Consider the following 25,377-nt stretch of genomic DNA (forward strand, 5'->3'; position numbering starts at 1 on the left):
CTTGCTTCCCAAGCCAGGCACCTGCCGGCAGAGCACGGCTGCCTTAGATCCCCTGCACCTGTATCATCATTCACTAGCGTCAGTCCTGGCCTGTCGCTGCTGGAGGGCAGGGGGAGACCCCCGTCAACCACATTGCTTCAAACACAAACACAGGTCAGCCACTACAAACCGCAGCAAGCCCCGTGTCGAGGGGATGAGGGTCCTGCTGCTCCCGGGAAAGCAGGCAGCCTCCCCACTCAATTGATTTTAGCCCTGCCTCATATGAATTAGCCACTGTAAGTTCTTGATAATTAAGTTCATTTTTGCAAGGCAGAGAACGCTTCTCGGTCGAGGTCGTGGCAGTTAATGGCTCGTTAGCAGGATTCAGGCAGGCTCTCAACTCAGCACTTAGCACCAGCCTGTCCCTCCCCACCAGGCCGGGCTGGGCCCGGCTGCTGACGGAGCATTTGTAGTCAATTTGCATCCTCCCCTCCCCTTTGATTTAATGCTTTGATACAGCATCATCATCAGGAAGACGATTCCTTTTGCGAGCACTGCGGCTAATATCTGGGAGAGTGGCTCTCCCCCCTCACGTCTCATGCCACCCCCCCCAGGCGAACCCGGCCTTCTGGGTGTGGAATCGGGGATCAGAAAATTAACTAGCATAATTTGGGGGTGGGATGGGGCACCTGGGAGGGCTGTTCTCCGTAAAGCCCACACATGGGGGGACAGGGACAGGACGCCAGCTCCCTGGGGGAAGCAGGAGGTTCTGAACGAACGAGGTTTGGATAAGTGAGGCTGTTGGCAAGTCGCCACAGAGTCACAAGGAAGAGAAATCTTAGCAATAATCATAAATAACAGAATCACAGCTGCTAGAGAGGGGAAAGACCTATGACATCACCCAGGCAGTCTCCCTGCCAATGCAGGATTGATTTGGGCTCGCCATTTCCTGGAATAGGGTCCAATCTAGGTGTAAAACCCCCAGGCAATCGGACATCTGCCACGGCCCCCAGGAAACGATTCTGTTGCCTAACCCAGCGCTGCCAGTCACCGTGCCAGCAGCACCCGCCTGGGGAGAATGGGACGGTGGCGTATTTATATAGTGCTGTGAACTCAGCCAGCCCTGCCCCTGCCCCCCTGTCAGCACTGTGCCATGTGGGGGGCCGGGCAGGGAAGAGGTTTCAGACAAACACAGATTTTTGCACACAAGCTGCAGCTCCTCGCTGATTGCAAGGCCAGAAGGGATCCCTGTGATTGTCTAGTCTGACCTCCTGCATAACACAGGACAAAGACCTGCCGCAGGCTAATTCCTAGAGCAGAGCAGTTAGAAAAACCTCCCCTCTGGATTTAACGATGTTAAGTGATGGAGGATCCACCAGGACCCTGGGGAAGTTCTTCCACTGATTCATCACCCTCACAATTAAAAAGTTACACCTTATTTCCAGTCTGGTGCATGCAGCCCCTAGTCTGGGATCAGAGCCAGCCCAGAACAATCCCAGCAAGCACACCCATCCACTCAGCCTGGACTGTGTCCCCGACCTTTCCCGAACCCTGAGGGCTCTGCCCACTCCCTGGGCTCACAGAGTCACCTTGCGCCTGGACCGGCTGTTGCAGGACCTTGGGGCTTGGAGGGAACCTGGCTCTGGAGCCTCAGTGTATCACAAGGGGAGCAGGGTGCGGGGCAGGAGCTGGATTGCAGGGGCGACCCACAGCCTCCAGGCTGTCCCTTCTAGCTCTGGGCCCCTTGGGGAGCCCCTGACACCCCCCCCCCCATTGCTCCTGCAGAAAAAAGTCACCAAGGAAGACTCTGCTCAGCCCAGTCAGGGCCTGCATCACTGCTCCAGGCCCGAGGTGGTGGGGATGGGCATGGCCATGCTCTCCCTATGGCCAGTGCCCAGCTGGAGTTGGCCACAGGGACTTCCCATGGAGCAGTGTGGCAGGAGAGCCTGGGGCCTGGAGTGCAGGGTGGGCACTGAGCTCTGAGACACAGACAGCCCCCAGTGTAACAGGATCATGATGGTCTCATAGAGCCCCTCCCCTCTCCCCCCCGCACGACAGGGCACCTGCTCCACCTGATTGTCTCCCTTGTTCGCAGCTACTGAGGGTGAGGAGTTGTGAGCCCACAAGGCTGGACAGATCTGGAGAGATGGACACGCTGTCCAGCCCCACCAGGGCCCCTTCCCAGCACTGCCCCAGGAACAGGTCTCACGCCGATTCTGGCTGGCGTCTGTGTGTGTGAAGGGAGGCACAGGCGAGGTGCCCGGGGTGTACAATGTACCGCGGGGTGTACATGCCGTGTCGGTGGGTGGGCGAGGTGCCCGGGGTCTACAATGTGCCCTGGGGTGTACGTGCCGTGTCGGGGGTGGGCGAGGTGCCCGGGGTCTACAATGTGCCGTGGGGTGTATGTGCCGTGTCGGGGGTGGGCGAGGTGCCCGGGGTGTACAATGTGCCCTGGGGTGTACGTGCCGTGTCGGGGGTGGGCGAGGTGCCCGGGGTCTACAATGTGCCGTGGGGTGTACGTGCCGTGTCGGGGGTGGGCGAGGTGCCCGGGGTGTACAATGTGCCCTGGGGTGTACGTGCCGTGTCGCGGGGTGGACGAGGTGCCCGGGGTGTACAATGTGCCGTGGGGTGTACGTGCTGTGTCGGGGGTGGGCGAGGTGCCCGGGGTCTACAATGTGTCCTGGGGTGTACGTGCCGTGTCGGGGGTGGGCGAGGTGCCCGGGGTCTACAATGTGCCGTGGGGTGTACGTGCCGTGTCGGGGGTGGGCGAGGTGCCCGGGGTGTACAATGTGCCCTGGGGTGTACGTGCCGTGTCGCGGGGTGGACGAGGTGCCCGGGGTGTACAATGTGCCGTGGGGTGTACGTGCTGTGTCGGGGGTGGGCGAGGTGCCCGGGGTCTACAATGTGTCCTGGGGTGTACGTGCCGTGTCGGGGGTGGGCGAGGTGCCCGGGGTCTACAATGTGCCGTGGGGTGTACGTGCCGTGTCGGGGGTGGGCGAGGTGCCCAGGGTGTACAATGTGCCCTGGGGTGTACGTGCCGTGTCGCGGGGTGGACGAGGTGCCCGGGGTGTACAATGTGCCGTGGGGTGTACGTGTCGTGTCGTGGGGTGGGCGAGGTGCCCGGGGTCTACAATGTGCCGTGGGGTGTACGTGCCGTGTCGGGGGTGGGCGAGGTGCCCGGGGTGTACAATGTGCCGTGGGGTGTACGTGCCGTGTCGGGGGTGGGCGAGGTGCCCGGGGTCTACAATGTGCCCTGGGGTGTACGTGCCGTGTCGGGGGATGTGCCCGGAGCGCCCGGCCATGGCCAGGGGCAGGCAAGCGGCAGGCGGGGGGAGCCCTGAGCCGCCCAGGGAGGGACGCATTAGCGGGGCAGAGGGTCCAGCAGGCAGCCCGCCCCCCTCCCCCAGCGGTTTTCTTGTGATTCTGGCACATGCAGAGGACAGGAGACCCCCAAGGCAAATGCCGCCTGGCGCAGCGGGTCTGCAGCCCGGAGCCCCAGCTCCCCTCGCCGCTCCGGGGTGCAAACACAGGTGTGTGTGAGGCGGAGCTAGCGGGGACGCAGCCCAGCCCAGGACAGGCTGTGCCCAGCTGCCCCCCGCGCCGCGGAGCTGGGGCGTCCTTCTGCCGGGGCTCGGCCGCGGGCAGCTACTGGGGAACGTGTCCCGGATCTGTCTCCAGCCCGGGCAGGCGGACTGGGCTGTGCGGGGCTCCGGGCACTGGGAGCTGAGCCCGGCTGGCTGCAGGGAGAGGGGGCGGGTCGCCAGCCCAGGATGGTGGCTCCCCGAGGGGCTCTGCGGCTCCCTAGTTCTGGCTGAGCCCCGCGTGCCCTGTCCCAGCCCCGCACCCGCAGGGAGGCACGTTCCCCGGCTCGGCCCCCAGTGCCTCGCGTGTGTCCCGGCCGCTGGCCGCAGCCGCGAGGGGACGGTGAGGGGCCGGCGTCGCTTCCCTGCTGTAGTGGGCAGGGGCCGGGGCAGCGCCGCGGGGACACACAGCGGGAGTTGCACGGGCGCAGCCTGGCCCGGAGTAACCCGGGTGCGCCAGGCGGGCGAGCGGCTAGGGGGATCAGTGGGATCCCGGACTCACTTTACCATTAGCCCGGGGCGCTGCCGGCGGGTCCATGTGCCCGGAGGCAGCGCCCAGCGCCGTGCACAACCCAGCGGGGCACGCAGGGACCCCGGCACCCCCACCCCCACCACCGGGGGCACCTGCCGGGCCGAGGAGCCCCGCACCGGCCGCTCGGCTCCTGCCTGAGCCCGAGCCCGGACAGACGAGGCCCCCGGGGCAGCCTCTGGCTTTGCGGGGAGGAGGGAAGGGGGAGGATCGGAGCGCCCCGGTTGACTCCCCCCGCGCCGGGACGCGAACCTGCGCTTCCTCTGCGCAAAAGTTCCTTCTCCTGCCAGCAGCGACCGGCGGGCGGGTGCGGGGGGCTGCGGGACGCGCCGGGCGTCTCGCCCCGCGGACCCGGAGCCCTGGATGGGGCCGTCCCCATGCGCCCCCATCTTCCAGCAGGCCCGGGGCGGGTGCGCTGCGCGCCCAGACCCATGCGCCCGGGCCGCGGAGCCAAGCCCCGTCCCCTCCCGCTCCCGCTCCGGGGCTGCCCGCGGGACCCACTCACCCGGGACGCTCCAGCAGCCCGTGGCCGGCGGGGAGTGAGCGCTCCCCAGCCCTGCGCGCAGAGCCCGTCTCCCTCCTCTCCGCAGCCTGCCGGTGCCTCCCCCCAGCCCCTGACGCGCCTGCCTCTCTCCTCCCCGAGCGAGTGGGCAGCTGCCGGCTCCCCCCGCCATCTCGGGGCGCCTCTGCCCAGCCCCGGGGCCGGCTCGCTCCGCTGCGCCCCGCCTGCCAGCGGCCCCAGCGCGGCCACGGGGCCGCCCGGGGGCAGGGGGCTGGAGCCCTAGGGGGCTGCTCCGTCCTCAGCACCCTGGTTAGCGCCCTGCCTGCCCGCCAGCCGGGTCATCCGGCGCCTGCTGGTAGCCAGGGGGGCCCCGCGCCCTTCTCCAGCGGCCAGCCAGAGCCCTGACCACCGCGGTGGGGGCCGGGGCTGGATCTTGCGCGGCCTCCGGCCGGCGGGGCTGCAGGATGGAAGGGGCGGGGAGGGGTCTGACTGCTGCAGCTCAGACTTGGTGAATCCGGAGTAACTCCACGGAAGTCACCGCTGGGGTGACAGCAGGATCGGGACCAGCCGGTTTCCCCGTTTTAGCGCTGACCCCGGCGCAGCGCCCTGTGAGGGAGAGACACACACAGCAGCCGGGTAATTATTCTGGGCTGCCGGTTTGGAGAGCGGGTCTGGCTCCCTTCTCTTCCGCTCCAAACCGAAGCAGACAACCCCCTCCCCGCCCCCCAGCCCATGAATTAACCGTCCCCCCCTCCTTTCACTTGGCCTTTCTCCTTTTCTTTTCCATTTCCAGCTCTGCTGATCCCACTGAGAACACACAGCTGGAGTTTACACGGCAAGCCGGCCTCACACCCGACCCCGCAGAGAGTCCGGACAAGGGCAGATCCACGTCTGTACTTAGAAATGATTTATAGCCAATATCCCCGCCTTTGCTGCGTGTTTGCTAGCGGAACTAAGTAAGGGCTGGCTGGGAGGCCCCTACCTCTGCCCCTGTAATGAGCCCTGGCTGGGCCTGAGAGCTCATCGGGGAAGCTAATGACAGCGGTTTGTGCGCCGGTCTGAGAAAAAACAACGTGGAAAGAATTAAAATGTCAAAGGATGCAAATTTGTTGACAAGTGGGGATTTCCTTTACACTCCCGGCTGTGTCTCCATCTGCCAGTTAAGGTGCTATCCTCCAAAGAGATCAAACGCTTCCCGACGCAGCCAAGGTGAGGGGGGGACCTGTGCCCTGGTATCAAAGAGCAAGCAAGTGGGCCCTGCAAGCCAGGGGCCCGGTGGCGCAAGGCCTGGCCGTGGGCGTAGCTGTGTTTGCATTTCCATAGCCAGGCATGTGGGTGCCTCCACACCTGTGCCTGTCCCTTCGGGGCACGTCTCTGTGCACGGGCCTGTATCCTGGGGGGTGTGGGCATGTCTCTGTGTGTCCGTGTGACGAAGCGGGACTGTTCTTAATATTCCCTCCGAATAGTGTGGGGGTGCCTCAGTTTCCCCTAGGCAGTTCTTAAGTCTTTAGGGGGTGGGGTAAGGGTGCATGATCATTGCAGAGCCCTAGAGGGCAGGTGTGTGCAGGGGTCTGGACACAGAGAATGGCCGACACCCTGTTTCCTGGCCACTGATGGCCTGGGCCCTTCCCCCCTGCAAGGTGAAGACTGAAGGGTTGGAGAACAAAGGAATCAGGTGACCACCTGGCCCGGGAAAGGAACAAAGCCCAGAGGAGGAGGGGCCGGAGGGAGTTTCAGTTTGGGGCTGGCTGGGACATGGAGTGAAGGGCAGACGTGGTTGTCTGGCTCACTGCCCCCCAAAATGGACCCGGCTGAGGGGTCCTGTTCTCTGCACCTACAAGCTCTGTGTTAGACCATGTCCCTGTCGTCTAATAAACCTTCTGTGTTACTGGCTGGCTGAGAGTCCCGTCTGACTGCAGAGTTGGGGGGCAGGACCCTCTGGCTTCCCCAGGACCCCGCCTGGGCGGACTCGCTGGGGGAAGCGCACGGAGGGGCAGAGGAGGCTGAATGCTCCGAGGTCAGACCCAGGGAGGTGGAAGCCGGATGAGCTGTGTGTCCTGCAGACAGGCTGCTCCCAGAAAGGCGACTGCCCCAGAGTCCTGCCTGGCTTCCTGGGGAGCAGCTCCCGAGCATCGCCCGGGGACCCCGTGACAGTCCGCGTGCCCAGGGTTAGAACGCATGGCTCCCCGCGTGCATCTGTGCATATTGGCAGGCGTCTGTATGTGCGTGCAGGCCCAGCCGTGTGCGTGTGTGTTTGTTCCCTGCTACGATAATAACTTCACATGCTTTTTTCAAACCCCAGGGACCCAGCCTTGCAAAACGGGCATGAACGTTTATCCGCTCAAGCACCGCATCTGCTCACCCGCCCTTTGTCATGACTGAGGGTAATGGGGGGAAACAGATATTTCACTCCCCCGTGAAAAAACGTCCGGACTCAGCAAGTGGGTGACCAGAGCCCGGCAGTCACCTTTCCCGGAGTTCCCAGGGCGGGGTAGCGAAGGGCTGTATGGACACTCTGTGGTGTCTCCTCTTTGATACCCTCTTGGGAAGTGCTTCTTCTGTGACACTTCCCTTCCCCTCCCTGCCTCCCCGGGTGGAAGTGACCTACCCACGCTTGCTCTGGAATCCACACACAATGTAGAGTCGGAACTGTCTTTGTTCAGCGTTAACAACACAGTCGTGAAGGACAGAGCAGAGTTCACCTAGGAACTCTTCCCCTGGCTTGGCTGTCCCTGGGGCTCCTCGCTCAGCACTGCTCAGCCCACACCCAACATCCTCTTTCTGAGCCACCTGCCTCACTGACCCCACAGAGCCCCTATGATCAATTATGATCAGACCAGGGCCTTGTCGTGCTAGGTGCCTCACAAACGCGCCATGGGGAGAGAATTCCCTCCCAGCGGAGTTTCCTTCAGTGGGGTCAACCCTGAAGACACTGGTGGCCTGTCACACGCTCTGACACACCCAGAGCACACCCCGATCAAGGCCAGTTACACCACACTACCACGTACACCTGGTTTCCTCCCCTTGTTAGGTCACTGGAGACTCCGCGGGGACCTGCTCCCCCTTTTTCCAGGCTGCATTTGGCCCTTGCAGCGCGCCTGCTACTCATCATTTCACCTCTTAGAGGAGGCGAACAGAGGTGTGGACCCCCTCCCCCACCACGGGGTCTGGCTTGGTGCAGCAGCTCTACGTCTGTGTCCCAGCAGCGGGTCCCAGGTCACTGTAGGGATCTAAACTGCACCTGCTCCCGTGCAGCGGCCCCCTCGCTCCCTGCAAGCCAGGCCAACCCCCCTCCCTCACTGCAACACCACAGACATGCTGCCACGCTTGGCTAGACACACTGCTCACAACCCACTGCCTCCTCACCCTGCCAGCCAGGCGTGGCAGCATGCACGTGCCCATGGCTAGCGTGAGGACCAGAGGTGCCCAGCCCAGGACCAGTGGCAGGGGATGAGGGTGAGGGAGGAAGGGCTGACGCAGTTACTCCGTACCCCGTGCAGGCCGCAGGATGGCCGGAGGAGGGTAAGTCTGCCAGGCCTTTTGCTCAGCTCCCGATGCCCACAGCAGTCACACGAGCAACAGCTCAGTGCAAGCGTCTCCCCCAAGGGGCACCCAGGAAACCCCAGGCGAGGGCTGGAGCTGTACCCGCCGGAGCTATTGGAAATAGCCGGAGCTATTGGAAAAGTGGGGGAGGGACTTCATGAGGTGCCACCTCCGAGCCTCACTGAGCCGGGGCTAAGTACCTGGGCTCCCAGCACAGCCCGGCTGACCAGTCGGAAAGCGTCAGCGTAATGAAGGCTCAGGTCCTGTGAACGAGTGAATGTGGGGAGGGATCCCAGCTTTGCTGCTTCCTCTCCCTCCTCTGTCCCAGCCAATTGCTTTGCCCGGGGAAGATGCCGGGGCGAGCTGGAGGCCAGTCGCCCAGGGCAGGAGGGAGCAGGGAGTGTTACCTTGCCTGTTGCTGCAGTGCTCTCCAGGGCAGGGGCTGTGCCCAGGACCCAGGCCAACGGGGCCCCGACCCACCATCCTCTGGTACAGAAAGCCACTGCCTGTGGGGACTTTCAGGCCCCATGAGGCCACTTGGCCAGGTGGCTCAAGTGAAGACAGAGCATGGCATGCTGGGACCTGCAGTTTCTGCCAGCTAGCTGTGGCCCGCAGAAGCATAGCAAGCTGCCAACAGAGCCCTTGGCTGGACAAAGCCCAGTTTGCCTCTGATCTACTTGCGCCATTGAGACGGCTCGAGCTGGTACAATTTTAACCCCAGAGGACGGACAGGGCGCCCGCTGGAGGGAACATTTCTAAGCCGTGCTCAGCCAGCCAGAACCACGAATGCACAGGGAGAGTTGCGACGAAACAGTGGATTTACGCATATCACGAGAAGCAATGACCTTCGAGGCTTCAAAACCGACTGAAGAGTAGTAGACCACCAGGCCCTGGTAGGAGAGGTGCTGAAATGCCGAGGAAGGGCTGTGAATGACATGGCACATTGTACAGAATGGTCTAGGAAAGGGAGATCTGTCCTGAGGAGCAGAGAAGAGGAGTTATCTGCAAAATCCCCGCAAAGTGGGACCAGGTTATTTGTGACAATTGCAGAGGCGGGACACTCCTGTCTACTTGGAAAAGGGTTCTACATTAGCATTTGAATCGGATGAAAAGTGCTTTTGATAAAGTTCCTAGGGAAGAACAGGCTGGATTTTGATTTGGTAGGTCGTGTTCAGACCGGAATTTTGCCTGGAGGAGGCTTATTGAGACAGGCTCAGAACACAAGCAGGAGATAGTTTTTAACTTCCTTGACTCTACGAACGCGTGCACTAGTGTCTGCAGAGAGGCCCCGTGGAAGATCCTGGGGCGCTCTGGGATTCCAGAACAGACTGTTCACCAGCGCAGGGGCTGAAGAGTGACCATTTCAGGAGTCGTTTGGCAACCATCCGTTGGCCTGTTCCTGCCCGGCGGACGAGTCACTGCCTCAAGTTTTTGTTTCAGCCCAAATGCTTCTAAAAGGAGCAAAGTTCCCACCTTTGGGCTTGTTGGTGCATGAAGGGTGATCTTAGTGACGGGACACGAGGGTGATGGGCGCACGAGAAACTTCTGCAATCGAGCGAGAGCTGCAGGAGCATTTTTCCCCCCGGTGCTCGGCAGCAGGCACAGACCCCAGTGCTTTTTCCCAGGGCTTGGGATTGTGGGGGCTTGAGTGACTCGACACACGTGTGCAAGGTGTGTCCCTGTGTACATACAGCTGTGTGCAGTGGCAAACACCCCTCCCCCAGTACATGTGTATGGGAGGCTTGGCAGGCCTAGGCCACGACCTGGCCTCTGGCCTGCACCTTCCAGGAGCTGACCTCTGGGGCTCTCTTTTCAGCAAACGGCCTGAGTTGGTTCCGAGTGTGTTTTTCATTCAGGTGTACAAGAGTCCTTCACACCCAGCTCCAGACCTTTAGGGGCCCAAAGTCTGAAGGTCTCCGGGCTGGAGCATCAGGCTTGGACAGCTTTTAAGGATGAGCTTCCTGGCCGATTGCTGACCTGTCCGGCAGACAGCCCGGCCTGCTGTCCTGTCAGGGGAGTCCCTAAACTCGACGCTAGTGGGCCGCATTCATCCCTGCGGTCCACAGAACGAGGCCAGGGAGGGATCCGGTGCCGGGCCCCGGACGGCTGCAGAGCAGAGAGCTGCCTGCCAGCAGAGACTGCCTGTCTGGTTTTCTGGGTTCAGTGCCCTGTGCCGGGGTGACGGCCCCTCGGGGGCCAGCAGCGTCTGCCCCATGAAGCAGTTTCATTAGAAACACACAGAATAAATACCATTAAGTAAATTCAGATGCTGAACTAATTCCAGCTGCCAGGCCTCCTGAGGAGCATAACGGCTAATTGACTCTGGCGGAGGACGCCCCCTCCCCAGCTCCGTTCTGCCCCGTGCCATGCGTGGTGCTCGCCAGGCAGTGGTGCAGCGCTCAGGCCCAGCTGGGCGGTGCCCCTGGGGCTAGCCCCATTATTTAACGGGCCATGAGCGCGCTGCAGGTGGCAGCTGCATGCTTTAGTGAGGCGCCACGGGGCTGCCAAGAGAGAATGCAATCGCTTTATTCCTGCCCGGGTGCCGTAGCACGGTGTCTCCCACAGGCAGAGCAAAGCCAGAGAGCGAAGCGTGACGTGGAATGAGGGGCGATGCCCCTCCTCCCCCCACAAGCGCTCCCCCGGCGGGGGTTTCGGAAGGAGCACGGAGTTTAAGGTTAAAAACCTTCTTTTCCTAGCACATGGGGGGACCCCTCAACAGCGACCCACTCCAACGGTGGCACCCCATGCTTGTAACCCATCCCTCCGATCACGGTGCTCGGGTGACCCCGCCTGCCCGCCCAGCCCTGGAGCTGTCCTGCCTAGGCAGATGTCAGGGCCTGGCTCTGCAGGGCTACTGCCGTTTACCCAGCCCACGTCTCACCGCACCCAGTCCCATGGCTCTGTGCTCTCCCGCTGGTTCCAAGGCAAGACTGTGGTCCACACACTGAATAATCGAAATACCAACATCCACTGGCTCCAAGCCCTGAGCCGCACCAAGGTGCCAGTCAGCCTGGGAGGGTGCTGAGCCCACTCAGCCGTATGCCAGTTACAGCCCCATGCCGCTGAGCCAGTAGCAGCTTCTCACTGTTACATGCCCAGAGAGATTGCAAGGTGCCAGGGACCCCAGTGCACCAAGGCAGCTACGCATCTATCTTCTCCTCCAGCTCTGCTGGCTCCACGCTGTCCCACTGCCTGGCAGAAACAAGCAACGGGCGTAGGGCATTTGTCTCGGACTGCGCAGGAAAGGCAGGGATGTGCCGGTGGGAAGGGCGCCCAGAGAGTGCCCCGCGGATGGCCGTGCTCCACAGTGACTGTGGCTGGAAGGACACAGCCTGAGTCTGGGGGGCAGAGGAGGGGGCAGCCCCAAGGGGTGGAGTTCGGCTGCTTCCGCCTGGAGGAGTCTGAGGAGAAGCCCCGGGACGTTTCACTCCAATGCAGCGGCCGGCAGAATGGACAAGCTCCGCGGGAAAGCCCAGGAGAGATGCCCCAGGGCTTCCGGTGTCCGGGGCCAGGGCTGCAGCCTCCTTCCCGCATGCACCCAGCGTAACAGCAGATCCCCTATGCCTCTGTGCCCTGCCCCCCAGCTCTGCCCTGCCCCCTCATGCCTCTGTGCCCTGCCCCCTGGCTCTACATCCTACCCCCCAGCTCTGCCCTGCTCCCCATCCCTCTGTGCCCTGCCCCCCAGCTCTGCCCTGCCCCCTCATGCCTCTGTGCCCTGCCCCCTGGCTCTACATCCTACCCCCCAGCTCTGCCCTGCTCTTGGCTCTACCCTGCCCTGCCCCCCAGCTCTGCCCTGCCCCCTCATGCCCCCGGGGCCGTGCCCTGCAGTCAGGCGGGGGTTTCCCTCTCCCCCTTGGAGCATGGGAGCTACAGAGCACCGTCACGTGTTCTAAAGGTGCTAAAAACTGGGCCGTGCCTCACTCTGTGCCCAGGCGCCCTTCTGCGCACTAGCGTGAGCAACACAGGCCTCCGGCGGGGGAAGGGAGCCCTCCCCACGGCACTGCTGGCCAGGGGGAAGCTGCCAGCCTGGCCTGCACGGGAGCAGCCACCGTCACACCAGGTGGCACCTGTGCTCTCTGGTTTCGGGGCCTGAGCCGCCCTGCCCCGGGTTAGGGGGCCCGGCCCGCCCCTTTGCCCAGGGATTCCAAACGGCCCCCAGGGGATTCTGGCGCCTTCCTCTGTGCAGAGCGGCCTGTGGCTTCCCCCAGGGCAGCAGCGCCACCCCCACCTGGTGCTTTCCCCACCCCCCGGGGCAGGCAGCCCGTCTCCCCAGCAGGGGGCGCCCCGGCACGGCCAGGCAGCTCCCCCCCCCCGGGGCAGGCAGCCCGTCTCCCCAGCAGGGGGCGCCCCGGCACGGCCAGGCAGCTCCCCCCCCCGGGGCAGGCAGCCCGTCTCCCCAGCAGGGGGTGCCCCGGCACGGCCAGGCAGCTCCCCCCCCCGGGGCAGGCAGCCCGTCTCCCCAGCAGGGGGCGCCCCGGCACGGCCAGGCAGCTCCCCCCCCCGGGGCAGGCAGCCCGTCTCCCCAGCAGGGGGCGCCCCGGCACGGCCAGGCAGCCCCCCACCCCGTGTCACAGCCACGCTGCCAAGGGCTGCGCCGGGGGCCAGGCTTCCTGGCTATGATGATTATTGTTGTTCTCTCCACTCGGCTGCTTGTTGGGTGGGAAATTACAGGCCTCTTCTCATCTGGTGCAGCAGAGACGCTGCGAGGCTCCCTTCCCGCACCAACCGCTTCCTTCCCCTTCTCCCCGGGGGGGCCAACGAGCGGGGGGGGGGACAGACACCCCCTAACTTACCGGCTGTGAGGTGGTGCAGAGCTTCAAAGGCAGGGCCAGCCCCATGCAGCACAGTCCCCTCCACCCCCCCAGGCTGCCGCTGCTGGCACCATTCCCAGCTACCTGCCTTTCTGCTGAAAAATGCACTTTGCTCACCCCGCTTCCCCCCCCCCCCCGCCATGCAGGGATCTCAGCGATGGGCAGACAGGCCTGGGCACCTCCCTGTCCCCTCCCCCCAGACGTGGAGAGATATCACCATCCCCATTTTACAAATGAAGAAACGGAGGCACGAGGGAGGAGGGATTTTTTCTCAAGGTCATGCAGTGAGGAGTCAGTGGTAGGGCAGGTAACAAGACCCAGGAGTCCTGACCCCCAGTCCACTGCCCTGAGCAGTAGGTCGAGCCTCCTTCCAGGGCCAGGCGTAGAGCCGGAGAGTCCTGGTCCCCCGTTCTCTGGTGATGGGTAACGGCTCCCCCTCCCTGAAGGCCCTTGCCAGTGGGGTCCCGCGGAGATCCAGACTCTCCTCACTTCCCCTCAATAGCTACCCGAGACCACTGCGGGGAGAGGGAGACACCACAGGCTTGGCTGCCAGGGCACGCACCCATCTCAGTCTCAACCAACCCAACCACTGGCCTGACCAAATGCCAGGCGGCCGGCAGGAGAGCAGCTCCTGGAGGGAGAGCAGCTGGCGCCCACTGAACCCAGCCAAGACAAAGCCGTGCTGGTCGGAGAGGGGGCATGCGCGTTTCTGCCTTCCATCAGGGCTCACGGCCCCGGTCATCAGGTGGCACGAAGCCGCGGGGGCCCGCTGGACTCCTCGCTAAGCTTGGATGACCAGGCTGCATCAGTTTCCAAAAATGTCTTTCGCCTCTAGCTCGCCAGGGAGGGTCATCCCTTCCTCCTGGGTGAGCATGTGGCCACAGGGATCCCTGCACTCCTCTAAGAGTGGGCAGAGCCCAAATGGAGGATGGAGCGCGAGAGCGGGGGACAAAGCTGCCTCTCCCCGGGGAGCCAGCTGGGGGACGATCTTCCAGCTGCGGCCAGGGGAACCCAGAAGCTGGCCAGCTTCAGGAAATGTTGCAAAAACCTTCCCCTTTGGAAATGCCTTTCTACCATGGATAACAGTGGCGCTAGGAACCCCCCTTTGAATCCTACACCCCGCTCACCCCCCCAAAACAAAACACCAACCAGCCAACTGAAAAAACCCAACAACCCTAGCCCAAGCTGACAAGGGAGATGTGCCAGAGACTCCAGGAAGTCCACTAGGTTACTGATTGTACATGGAAGGCCCGCAGATACCATGGGGGTGGGAGCAACATAAAGCCCCAAGACAGATGGCTCGAGTGTCCCCTCCCCACCGCTCACTCTACTCTCCTGGCAGCTTGGCGTTCCCTTAGATTCCCTGTGTTTCTGGTTGCCAGACGCTGATAGCCACCCCCAACACCTTTCCGGAACCAGCTTGTTTGCTTCCTTTACACGGCACTGCCAGCAGAGGGAGCTCATGAGTGCCACGCACTGTTTTTGTGTAGGTCCCGCACAAATGTATTGTTCTCAGCAATGGCAGCCCTTCTGGCTGAGGGGGGAAATTCAGGTCTGTTGTGAGTGGGAGAACGGGAGGAAAGGGGGTCAAGGAACCCCCTGCCCCTGTGTACCCACACTGGATCAGAGCGGATCTGGGAGCCAGTGCTCCCACAGGTAATAGCCGGGGGCTGGTCTAGTGCATTAGGTGGCCCTCCATGGCCCAAGTCGGACAGGGGTATGGCTAAGTCCCTTCGGAAGCACATGGTGGGAGGAGCGCCACTGTCTCCAGGTGACCCCCCCACACTTCCTCCCAGCATGGTCAGCATTAGGCCAGGCTCTGTTTAGAGTCTAGGTGGGGTTTGCTTCAACCCCCTCCTGATTCTTCAGGGCTGAAAGGAGAAAACTGTCCAGTTTGGTCTGGACACAGAGCCTGCCTGGGGCTGAAGGGTACCTGGCTAGAAGTTACCTCGACAATGGCTCCAATTAGCAGCCGCCGCTGATTGCCATCCCCGCTCCCTGCTGCAGCCAGTGTTCTGTTCCTGTTTTAATTCTAATCAGCAGGAGAAATGGATTTAAAAGAAGGGGCCATTTAATCGGCATGTAGCAGCTGTGTGCACGCCAGCTGGAGAGGGGCCTCCGCAACATCGGCAGGTAGCTCCTGAAAGCCACCTGCCTTTGCTGGGCAGATGTGCATGGGGCCGCCTTTGTGCTGCTGTGTGGTGAGGGCTTTGTGTGTGCGCACGCCTCTCCCACGTGTGCACGCCTCTCCCACACGTGTGCACACGCCTCTCCCACACGTGTGCACGCCTCTCCCTGCGTGTGCACACGCCTCTCCCACACGTGTGCACACGCCTCTCCCACACGTGTGCACGCCTCTCCTGTACGTGTGTGCACGCCTCTCCTGTACGTCTGTGTGCGCACACCTCTCCCACACGTGTGCACGCCTCTCCCTGGGTGTGTGTGTGCCTACGCCTCTCCTTGCATGTGTGAGCGAGTGTGCTCACACCTCTCCCGCATGCGCGTGTCTGACAAGGCTACAGCCGACTAACCTGGGGTGGTTGGAGGAAGCTGGAATTCAGCCCCGGCTCCGTAATGGGGTGGGGGGAGAGAGCAGCAGCTCAGCCTGCGAGACGGGATAAGGGCCAAGGGGGCTGGAGCAGAGGGTGGCAGGGGCACCCAGCCCATAGACCCCGTGCTCCGTGGCTCCCCCCACCCCGCCCGGCTGCCCAGTGGGAGCCACCCCCAGGGCCCAGCCCCAGGCAACCTATAGGGCTCGGCAGCCTGAGGCAGCCCGGCTCTTCCTGTGCCCCTGGGGCTGGCTCCTGCTGCCAGATCCTTTCAGCACAAAGCTGCCCCGCCCACCCTTTCACCTCAAACGGATCCATCTCCGGACCCCTCCCTGGTCCTGGGGGCTCCTCCCCCCCGCTGCCTGCCCCCCGCTGCCTGCTGGCTTCTCACTCACGTGCTGCTCACCATTCGCCGTGCTGACACTTAGCAACTGAACGAGGCGTTGGCTTGCCTGCCTGTGCTTCCTCCATGCGGTGCCCAGGGCGGCAGGGCGGGGCGCAGGCTGCAGAGCTAAGGGCCCCCCAGGAGGGACCGGCCGTGCCCCCAGAGAGCCCCAGGCTCAGCTCTGCACAGGAGCAGGGCAGAGCCCACGGATGGGCCCCTCCGGGGCCAGCCAGAGCAGGGAAGTCACGGCCCGGCCTTCAGCTGCCCCCAAGAGCAGCTGGGTTATTCCCAGCAGACGCTCGGACACTCGCCCGTGACCCGGGCACTCCCACCTACGAGTGCACACACAGGTGTGCTCCCAGCCCCCTGCTCGCAGAGTCTCCTACCCCCTGGGCACACCCCAGCCCCTTGCACTGCACTCTGCTGCTCCCCAGCGGCTCCCGCTCCTGCTGCGAGCTTGGCCCCCGCGTGACCAGCACATCGCTTCCTGGGACACGGGGCGCAGACAGCTGGTTAAGTCAGTGCTGATCCGGTCCCAGCACTTATGGGGCTCCAAAGGCAGAGGCAGGGAACCGAGGTGTGAGTGCTCGGGGGGCAGAGGAGGGCTCCAGCAGCCAGCACTCCAGGAGTGGCGGGGTAAGTGGGGGTGCAGGGTGTTGCAGGGGCCTCAGCTGGAAAAGGAGCCAGGAGGGGAGCGATGAGGCTTTGCCATTCATCGCCCTGGGCTCAGCACTAAGGACTCGTTGGCTGAGGATGGATGGGAGCCCCACATCCCGGCACTGGGCAAGGAGAGCGACAAGGCAGGTTGGGTGGCTGGATGAAGGAAGAGTCAAGCATTTTGGTTTCTTCATTCCCCCCTCACCTGGCATACACCTGTCCGCTGCCCCCCTTTGCCTGGCATATATGTGAATGGCAGCCCCTTCCTGAGCCCCTGCCTGGAGTACACCTGTCTGCCACTTCCCTTCCCCCGCCTGGCATACACCTGCCTGCCATCCCCTTCCTGACCCCCTGCCTGCAATACACCTCTTTGCCAGCTCCCCTTCCCCCGCCTGGCATACACCTGCCTGCCAGCCCCTTCCTGAGCCCCTGCCTGGAATACACCTGTCTGCCAGCTCCCTTGCCCTGGCCTCTCCCCCCTGCCACCCGAGCATCATGCTCTGGAGCATGAATCTGCAGGCCCAGGCTGAGCCCCGATACCCAACGCATTTGGGGGACCTCCCCCGCAGGGCACCCTGCTGCCTAGGGGCAATGCCCTGACCAGGAGATCAGCATGAGGGGACAATGGGGACAACTCCTGGTCCCAGCTACCCACAACCGCTGCCCAGCATCGGGCAGAACCTGCCCAGGAAGGCAATGGCTGGGATTGCCAGCAGCACAGCACAGGCCGGTGTGATCACTGGATCTCTTGGGATCCTCTGGACCGTTCTGCTCCAAGGCCAGGGCAGGACCCGGAGCACGAGCCAATCCCACGTCCTCTGCACAGCACAGCTTGCTCCTCCTGGCACCCAACCCAGAACACACCTCCCCGGGGAGCCTTCCCTGATGCCACGGGGCGCGGGGCTGAGCTGGCTCCAGGGGCGTCTGCAATGGACTCTGAAACAAGTCCCCTTGCTGAGCCCCTGGAGACTTGATGGCAGAGCATGCCAAGGGCCCTTTCCATCCCCTCCAAGGCAAGTCACAGTGTGGAGGGAGCAGGATTGGTGCTGTGACACCCTGTCTCTGCCAGCAGCCGGGGCGGGCTGGGGGCGGCTGGCACCAGCCCTCTTCACAGCTCCCTTCCTACTTCCCAGGCCAGACGAACGGCGCCTTCTCCTCCATGCACGAAGAAGCAGATGAAGTCAGATGCCAACATGCACAGCCTCTGCCCCTCACCCTGCACAGCAGCTGCCTTCCCTCGCCAGACGGCCCAGGGACTGTGTCCTGTAGCATGCCCAGATGCACCATGCCCCTGGCAACCTACACCCTGGCTGCACCAGCAGCCTCTGCCTCGTCTCCAGCCTGCACGGCCTCATGCACGGCCTCATGCACGGCCCCGTCACTGACTCATCAGCGCTGCTCCGCTGGCCATTCAGGAGCTTTCCCAGAGAAAGAGCTAACGGGCACGAAGGCGTCTATATGCTCCGGGGCTGAGGGCTTGGTCAGCAGTGTCGGGCACTTACTTGGCTGGGCTGCTGACCCTCCCATGCACAGGTGCTCAGGGGCGCTGGAGCCTGTAAGCACCCAAATCACCTAGGCCAAGCACGCCTGGAAAGTCACCTGCAACGTACTACCTCCCCCGTTTCCCCTCTTTTCAATGCCACAGCTTCTCTAGGAACACGAGGGCTGCATCTCAGCCGCTCTGCAGAGGCGCGGGACATAGGGGTGCAGGGGTGCTGCAGCCCACACCAGGTTTTATATGGGGCTGCCGGCCCCGCGCCCTGGGCTCCAGTCCCTGGCTTGGGTCTCAGGGGCTGGCCCTGCACCCCAGCTGCTGGCTCTGCACCTGGGTCTTTGCTCCTGGCCCTCTGCCTGGGGCTCCGTGGCCACTGGTCCTGCGCCCTGCACTCCGCTCCCCAACCCCGCATGTGGGGCTCGGGACCTGGCCGCTGGCCCCACACCCCTGCTGCTGGTCCTGTGCCCCGGGCCCGTGCCGAGAGCCCCACCCCCAGCCCCTGGACTCGCTCCAGAGAGCTGCTGCGAGAAGGCAGCCTGAAGGTCCAGTCTTGGAGTGGGCAGGAGGGGGAGTCACCTTTGTGAAAAAGTGGGGTCCTTTGGGGTCTGGCACACTGAAGGGGTTACTCCTGGGAGCCTGTTTAAAGGCCAGGGCCTTGCACAGACCCTGTAGATCCTCCGCAGAGCAGCACGACTCTCAGGAACTTCGCCCTCAACCTGCCTCCAGCGAGCGGAGCGGGGCCCTGGTATGAAGACACGTCCCTGTGTGTGCACGAGCCAGGAGAGGCCCGTCCAGTGTGACAGCCAGGCAGAAAGCGCAGCTTGCCAGGCCTCCGCAGAGAGCTCCCAATTTGGAGCAAGAGCCTGGTTTGCTTTGCTGGCCCCAGATTGGAAAAGAGAGAACAGACTAACCCCTCCCCCACCTCCTGGCAAACACGCCAAGCCCCAGGTCTCTGGTGTCTTGTCCTGGTGCCCTCAGGGGAAGGCAGGGGCTGGTGAGAGTGAGCTGCGATACCCCCAGGGCACGGGTCCTTCATTTCATCTGCCAAACTGCTCAAAGGACAGGAACAGGTGGGCTCAAAACTGGGTGACGGACCCAGGAGGGTGTTTCTGCTTTTGATCCCGCTCTTTATTGCTCAGAATACTACTCCCCCACCCCCGACTCCCCCCAGAATACACCACAAAGTGCTTCATCTGTTGGAATGGGAGGCCAAACCATGCCCAGCCCTTGTGAAAGCGATAGCGAGCCAGGACTAGTGCACCAGTACGCTCCCCCGGAGTCACGTGGTGCTCTCAAGACTCGTACCACCCCAGGGTGATGAACACCTACCCGGGCGGCCGGTAGGTCACCCTGCCTGGTAATTGGGCTGGGCCCTGCCTTAGCCGCTCCCAGCGTCGGTCCTGACCTTTCACTGGGAAGCAAAGAGCTTCTTTCTGCCATCGCAACATTCGTTGGGCCAGATCCTCAGCCGGCGTAACCCGGCAGTTCTGTTAAGTGGAGCGACAGTGATTGATGCCCAATGGGGAACCTGGCCCTTGCTTTCCATTTTCTCATAGTCTGCCTCCAGATCTGGTCGTCGGTGCATCCCAGGTGTGACATCTTGAGTCCCTGGAGACTTTCCCTGGCCGTCACAGCTTTAGGGAGTACGTAGGTATTTGGCAATGTCAAGCACTTTACGTCCTCCCCATACTTTACATCCTCCCCTCTGTGTGCACACAGGGTTGGCACTAGGGTGTCTTACGTACATTACCATGTTCTCCGTATAGACATGGGGCCAGATCCAAAGCCACTGAAATCACTGGGTTTGTCTACTGACTTCACTGGGCTTTGGGTCAGGTCCCCAGAACTAAGGGACAGATTCACTGGCTAGTCACTCGACTCTAGCTCTACAAAGTAATGTGAACCTGGTCCAGTGAGGGCAGTAACTGCGCTCCCCGAGCAGCAATCTGCCCACCAGCTCACTAACGGGAATGAAATGACTCCAGCAACCTACTGTTAGAAAAACAGCTTCCAGGTCTGTTCTAGCCACTCTTTGTAATGGGTGCCAGGCTGCTTTAGGGCTTCGTCCTTTCCCATTTGGCAAACACCGAGAGCTTCAAATGGGGTCCCGTCCCGTGGAAAAAAACACTAGGTGATTGTGTAATGAAAGACTCTCACAATGCATACGCACCGGGGGGCGTGTGGGTTCAGATTGCACAGGGAACTTTAATGGTGGCATTTCCTAACTTCTGAGTGCTTGACTTTGTAAACTTAATCTTTTAATTTGTTTTTTTGCATGTTTTACACAAAACGTTATAGATTCTAGCCCTCGTGGATGGAAAGAAAAACTTGAAAAGGTGACCCAAGGGTAACTGATGCCTACCATGGCCTGAAACAACAGTTCCAGAAGGTGGAAAAAGCTACATTCATCTTAACTCTGAAACAAACTACCACCCAAACGGGGGAGGAGATACAGTGTGGGTCAGGCCCAATGGGAACCCCAAGAATGCTTTAATTCAGCCCTACTTGTATGGACTAGGGACCCAAACCCAGCAGCACTGAACTAGTGAACCATGAATGGGAAGTGAAATTGGCTGTAAACAGGATGTGAAACTGACCAGTCCAAGTTCCATGTTCCTAAGATAAGTGAAGTGTAAAGCACAAACAAACTGCCCGGGGGGTGAAAAGTATGAATGGATTTTCATCTTCTTGCTTGTTTAATGAGCTGAGGGGTCCTCAGAAAGCCAGAAGAGGAACTGAGAGGATTGAGGATTTTTCTCTTGACATTGTCCCTTTAACTTTTATGTTCTGCCAGAATATTTGTCCCTGCCAGGAGCATTGCTGAGGAGTCAGAGAAACTCCAGGGGCTAGAATGTGCATTGAACCCATCAAAGCCAAGGGGTCGCCATGGCTATACATCAGGAGTCAGTGCCAGGTGGGGAGGGGGAATCTCCTATGTCAGAGCCAGGTGGGGAGGGGGGAATCTTGGCCAAATTTGTAACAATTCCAGGGAAACTAATGGAGTTACACCATTGTCCCTATGTGTTTATATAGAGCCTACACAATTAAATTCAATTCACTAAATTGGGGCTCAAGGTTTTAAAAAACATATTAACATTTTCTGGCCAGGGGTGAGCGGCTTGTCAAGAGTGGAACTTGGAGGACCTTCCTCATCAGCCTGCCATGACTTTAATGTGAGGCCCGTTCAGGCTCTGAAATCCAGACGCTCCTCCCCTGGGTGGACAAGCAGGATGGGGCTCAAAGCTAGCAGCCCACAGCACAGACCAGGCTAGGCCAGCAGAGAGAACAGCCCTTGACCTCCCCGGCTAACGTTACACTTGAGCGTGTGTGGATGCAGGAGGGAGAAACCATGAGACACAAACGTCCTGCTGACTACAAATTAAACTCAAGGCTCTTTTATGCCTTTCCGGAGCTTATCGGAGCATTTTAAGGCTCCAGCAGTGTTCTCAGAAGGTATTAACGTGATTGCTTTCAGCGCACACAATTAGGGTTCTGCTGGGCTTTGACAACAGCAGCAGCTCCCCCGCTCCATGGTGGCACCTTCGTACAGCAGCCACGTGGAGGAGCTTTTACAGGAGCTTTAATTATTGCAGGGCAGAGGTGACAGGGAAAGCAAGGGGCAGTGTTGCTTACGGGGCGGAGCGTGAGAGGCTGCAAACTCCTGAGTGCCCTGGCTTTGCCACCGACTCTGGGTGACCACAGGCAAGAGGGTGCCTAGCCAGCTCCAGCGTGCCAGGGGGGAGAGAGGGGCACGGGGAGCATGCCCATCTCTTGTGCACTTGTCCAGGGCCCAGGCATCATGCCCCACCACAGCTCCTAGACCTAGAGAAATTCAGGGAGGAGAGGTCCATCAGTGGCTATTAGCCAGGATGGGCAGAGATGGTGTCCCTAGCCTCTGTTAGCCAGAAGCTGGGAGTGGGCGGCAGGGGCTGGATCACTTGGCGATGACCTGGTCTGTTCATTCCCTCTGGGGCACCTGGCATTGGCCACTGTCGGAAGACAGGATACGGGGCTAGATGGACCTTTGGTCTGACCCAGCCTGGCCGCTCTTATGCTGCACAAGGCAAGTGTCACTGCCAGGGAAGGCCTCTCCAGAGGGTGTGGGGAAGGCACTTTTCCCAGCATGCCCAGATCCGTCAGGACGCAGAAGAGAGTGCTGATGCAAAGGGCTCCCTGAAGAATCCTCAGGCCTGCTTCAAGCACAAGCCCTCAGGAACAGGGCCCCTGTGTACCCCCCCCAAAAGGGGGTCACCTTTTCCCAGGTTCTTGCCAAGCTGGGTGAGGGCAACAGCCTCTTTGCAGGGGACCGGGCACCTCCCTTAGCCCAGCGGCCGCATGCGCACAACGGTGCTGCTCTCACCTCAGCTGTGCGGCCCCTTGCTCCAGGCTGGCTCCTGCCTTCCCAGGGGAGGGGCTGACGCTGATGAGGAGGCTTTGCAGCCGGGCTGGTTCAGATCCAAGGTATCGGGCCAACGACAGGGGCTGTTTGCAAACCCTGCATCTGGACACTAATCCCTCCCCCCTTCCTCCAGACGGAAGGCTGTTCAGATCTGGCCAGTGTGGAGGTGGCGGCTTAGGACTCATCTCCAGGTTGAGAGAAATCCAGGATCCTGAGCAGCTGCACAGACTTGCCTGCCCTCAGGACCAGAATTTTTACCCTGTGCCACATGGCATGGCACCTTCTGGTGGACCCTGCAGGTATCTCCTGGGAAGCCGGTGAGAGAGACAGACAGGCTGGAGGGGTTGCTCAGACGCTGAATTCAGTTTCACCCCTTATGCTGATGTCAGGAGGGATTTTCAAAAGCATCCAGGTTAGGAGCCCAAACCCCAGGGAAAGTCAGTGGGAAAGTCCTGTGCTCCTAACTCATCTAGGAGCTTTGGAAAATCTCCCCTGTAACTCTTAAATACAAACATCTTGCTGGTTCTGGTCTAGGTAGCTCCATGGCAGGGAGGTCTTTGTCTCCCCCAAGCTCCCGTGCTGCCTCACTATTGCCCCCCCCCACCTCAAACCCCAGCAGGGACAATCCCGAGCTCCTAAACTCTCCCTGATTCTTCAGGCCACTTGGATGCTGGTGGACAGTGTTCTGTTAGAGCTGCCATAAAGCGAAGGCATCCCGCAGCCAGAGCGGGGACTTTGGGTTCACTCCAGCTGCAGGGGGAGGGAGACGCAGACCCACTGACTGGCACTCGTCCCCGACATGGTGTTAAGCAGATTTCATGACAATAGAACAGTGAATTTCAAAGCTGCTCCAGAGCCCAGCTGGACCTGGACAAGCCAGATTTAGCCTTGGCGTCCTCCCTTGGCAACTGATTTGTTTTTCAGTGTGCTGGTTCCTCGGGGTATTTTTTAATAGACTCAAATGGTGCTGACAAGGTGCATGAAACAGGCTAAACCAGAGAACAATCTGGTGAGTTTTGGAGCGAACCCAACAGCAGCAAAACAAAACAAAACCCGCCATGCAAAACAAACAGCAAAACCCAACATCAAACCGCCCCCCATGCTGACTAGCTGGAGAATAGCGAGAAGAGTTGTCCCAGAACAACGGGCCCTTTGAAAGCCATTTCCCGGTCTCTGCTGCAGGAATACACCTGACGCCTCGGCCTGGCCCGAGTCCATTTCATGCAGGCTTCCGAGCACAGCTCTCCTCCCAAGGTCCCGCATCCTGGGAGATCTGGACGGCTTTTAACCGCTGAAAGCTCTAAAAGCTGCTGTTTACTGGGGACTGCAACAAACGGGGAGAGCTCATTCTCAGCTCAGGAGAGAGGGGTTAGAAAGGCGTCCTTTAATCAAAGGGGGAGAAATCAGTTCAGGCAAATCTGGATTTGCCAGTTTATCTTTCCCCAATAGGACACTGCCCCCACGGATCAGGGCTGGGCTGGTACCCGCAGACACCAGTGCTGAGCTGAAGCCAGGGCAGGAGAAGATGGATGTGCTCCCCCCTGCCTGGCCCAAATTCAATCACGGTGACCATCTCTGGGATCTGTTGAGTCACCCTTTGAAGAGCATGGAGAGGAGTCCATGGGGCTGAAAATGCATTCCCGGGAGAGGGTCCTCCCGAGCCGCTCAGCTTCTGGAGTGGGTGATTGTCAGTAAAAGCCTCTGGAATAGTCTCCAGAGTATCTGACCCAGGGCAGCCCGGCACTCTGCAGGGACTCTGTTCTGCTGATGACAAAGGCAGGAGCGGGACCAGCTCAAACACCTCGGGGGTGGGCGACTTTAGACTGAACCTGGCTACCTATTCCTGCTGTCCATCTACCCCTCCAGCATCCTAGTTCACGCTCTGCCGTGTGGTGGGGAGAGCCCGGGACACACTCAGTGACGTGATGGGGCCCAGGGGGGCCCTCCGAGCCTGTCCAGGACAGAAATACACAGGTTACAAGGGGCCAAATCCCCACCTGCTGTAAATTGGTGCCAATTTACACACGGAGTTCACAGCAGCGGGGAATTTGACCCCAGACCTTTTCTAATTTGGGACAACAATTGTCTTCAGCAGCAGTTTCCCGGAGTAACAGATCTTGAAAGAGACAGTGTCAATTACATTACAACTGACACTGCCTGCTAGCATCAGCGGCCTTCGAGGCCCTGTTGGGCCAGGTGCCGCACAGACAGCTAGTGAGGGACAGTCCTGGCCCCACACAGACATGGCAGAAGGAGGCTGGGAGGGAAAACAGAGGCAGAGAGGGAAACTGATTTTCCCCCGCTCATGCAGCCAGTTTGTGGGACAGCCAGGACTAGGCCAGGTCCCCTGCCAGCCCAGTGCCCTACCCCGGGCCTGGAGACACTGAGAAATGTTTTCACACTTGGGGGTGGGAGAGGAGAGTCATGAGAAAATGGCCTGCTGGGAATCGAACCAGCCCCAGCACTGCCCCTGCGGCTCCAGGGCCCTGCACAAGAGCCAGGGAGTGAAAGTGACTCACCGGGCTTTGCCCACCAAACTGATCAAACTGCAGGATGCAAACCCACAGCAGAAGCAGGGACGATCCGAGGGGTTATTAATAACACAGCCATGGGAGTTATTTTCAAGTAGGTTTTTCATCTTGACAGTGTTGCTTTGAAGGGAGCCCGTTTCTAAGTGCAAACCATTAGCATACGGTGGGCAGCTCAGACACCGGATCCCTTTTATTTCGGCAAAAGCATCAGGAAGAAAAACAAAGGTTCTGCTGGCAGATAAAAGGGCTGTTTCCCCCCTTCCCCTTTCTCCAGTTCTGCCACAAAGGGCATGGCGCCCGGAGAGTGCCACGGCAGGAACACGTGAGCACAGAGCCGATACCCTCCCCAGTGCCACTTGGGGGTCGTTGGATGGTCGTTGCTAATATCAGTGGAGGTTGGAAGACTAAATAAATCT

General features: G+C 60.9%; 1 protein-coding gene across 5 annotated transcripts in view; it reads right to left on the reverse strand.

Moving 5' to 3' along the window:
• CPLX2 (complexin 2) overlaps nt 1–25,377 on the reverse strand; it is a 71,111-nt gene that overhangs the window by 15,118 nt on the left and 30,616 nt on the right. Inside the window, exon 1 of one of the 5 annotated variants that reach the window (XM_084636359.1) lies at nt 4,595–4,701. The exons of the other annotated variants lie outside the window; for them this stretch is intronic. The gene's annotated coding sequence lies outside the window, so the exon portion shown is untranslated. Of the gene's footprint in view, nt 1–4,594; nt 4,702–25,377 lie in introns of those variants that run through there. 5 annotated transcript variants of the gene reach the window in all.

The sequence above is a fragment of the Lepidochelys olivacea genome, assembly GCF_965140295.1.
Source record: "Lepidochelys olivacea isolate rLepOli2 genome assembly, chromosome: 8".
In the NCBI taxonomy this organism is placed as follows: domain Eukaryota; kingdom Metazoa; phylum Chordata; order Testudines; family Cheloniidae; genus Lepidochelys; species Lepidochelys olivacea.